Here is a 2,398-nt window from a genome sequence, read left to right as displayed (position 1 = left end):
TGCTCCTGACCATGGCCTCCACCCTCTCTGCCAGAAAAGAGGGAGGGGAACTAAAAAACAGAAAAAGAAGACGATGATAAAGTGTCTTTGTCACAGCTCAGACTTTATCTACAGCTTCCTCTTAAAGCAACCCAGCCCTTCCCCTCAGATTGTAATAACTGTAACCCTTTTTAGTTGTTCTTATCGACGGGAAAATAAGCAAAGAATCTCCTTTTCAAATGCTTTCAGAAGTCATTAGATCGCATCCTGGAAAAAGGGAAAATGTGCAGACATTCGGGAAGTCAGGCCCAAAGAAAGTTCACCTCCTCCTAGGTAGGACACACACCTGCTAACCGAGAAGGTTCTGTGGCTCCTGTGTCTGGGGACAGGGGGGGTTACTGAGCCTCTGTGCAGCTGTTTGCTTTAGCAAAATAGCTTACACTGTAAATACTCCAAGGTATTGTGCCTGGTGTACAAAAATCTTGATTCCAGAGCAAATACATAAATCTGACCCTGACGAGGGCAGCTGAGCGGGCCACATGTTCGGAAATGTTCCGTGTTTTCTTTATGAGAGCAGATTGTCTTGCCCATGGACTTAGGGGATTCTGTTTTCTCTTTTCATTTCAAATCCTCAGGCTCTCAGAAGAACTGAAAGCAAGCAGGTTATACCAGGTGCTTTCAGAACAATGAAAAACTGCGACTGGACCTACGAACATTAGTCATTTGGGGAATTTTCCCCCTTTTTCAAAAGAGACCCAGTGGACTGAACCGCAGAGCAGTTATTACAATTTTGCTGGACCAGGTGGTTTTTTGGGCAATGTCTGTCATGGACCGAGTTCAGTGGGTGTTGTCAAAGATCTGGCTTGTTTCATGAAAAGAGAGATAGCCAAACAGACATCCAAATTCTAAAAAAAGAAGGGAAAATAATCAATTAGGTTATGGAATTATAACAAGACCTCCATTGCACAGCATTTCCCCTCTTGTAATCACAATCTTCAATGGAGATGCAGTTTAAAATAGGGTTTCTTTGTCCCAAGAAATACTCCAAACCAAAATTAGTGCTAAAATCAGTCAACCCTAAACCAAGGACCCAACAAATTACTCAAACACTTGCTATTCTGACAGTTCTGTTCTTTATAGCCACTTCCCTTTGTTCCTTTAATTTCTTTCTCCTCCAAAAAGAATGGCTGAAATATATGGCAAGGAGAAAATAACTGATTACCGCTGGCAAGTTAACTGAACGGGCCAATTGTTCCATACGGCAAGAATCAGAAGGCCGGGAAGCCATTCACCAGGAAAGACTGATGTGTGAAAGGGCAAAGCAATGTTCCCTCTATTGTTGAGAAAGAGTTTTCAAGTTTGGTTCCAAATTCCTCAAGGCAGCCTGGTGTGCGGCAGGCCGGGCCATGGGGAGAGCCTGCAAAAGCTGAAAGTCTATGCTTCACACACAGGATCAGGGTCAGCTTCCAGGAGACAAAGCGCTCCTGTTCACTTGTGTGAGAGCAGCAGAGGCCTTCCGCACAACCGTGAGTACAGAGCAACAGAACGGCCGTTTTGCTATGTTCACATGTAACCTGAATGGCCTCGGGCCTGAGCAGATTCCAGCAAGGAATGAGGTCAGAGAGACACATGGGAACCCCTCCTCCTCATACACACACACACACACACACACACACATACACACACACACCCCAAAGTGTTTCTGGGAACCCCAGGGAGGCTCACATGCACTTAAGCCAGGTTTAACTGGGTGATAATCATACAGGCAACTGGTTATTGCCAAAACAGGATATTGCCAAAACTTCTCTGCCGTGTCCTGCCAGGAAACAGAATCTCAGCCACCCTTGCCCCACTATTCCACCAGACACTATCATCAACATATAGGGACTCCCATAAGGCCAGGGCAGGGCTGAGTTCTGCCCAGAACTAGCTAAGCAGCGCCTTATGTGCCCACATCTCCCAGAGCCCCCCTTGTAAACAGCTGCAGCTTTTCCATGCAGCTCTCCATGAGGCTTGGAATGCATACATGGAACCGAGGAACAGACCCCACCTTGCCTGCTTTTCCACCCCCAACTCCTGCCCCAGTGCCTGCTCACAAAGCTTCCTTTTGAGTGAATCATTTTTCTGTCAAAGTCTATCAATTCATGCAAATAATACGCTGAGAAGCCCCCTGACCCCGAAGTCAGTGACATCCAACCGGACACTCAACCCCATTGAGGGTCAGCCTGTAGGTCCAAGTGAGACCTCAACTAAAAAGGGTTCAATTTGTATGTGGGTGGCTCTCAAGCTGACATAATTTTTTATTCTTTTAACAGTCATTTGATGTGTTTATTGGACTTGTTACTAAGAATGAGAAAGTCCTAGAATAAGAAAATGTTTTAAATGAAAGAGAGCTACAAGATATTCTAGTTCAGCGAAC

The sequence above is a fragment of the Macaca nemestrina genome, chromosome 2 (genome assembly GCF_043159975.1).
Source record: "Macaca nemestrina isolate mMacNem1 chromosome 2, mMacNem.hap1, whole genome shotgun sequence".
Lineage (NCBI taxonomy): Eukaryota > Metazoa > Chordata > Mammalia > Primates > Cercopithecidae > Macaca > Macaca nemestrina.
Note: the sequence above shows the minus strand (reverse complement) of the source record.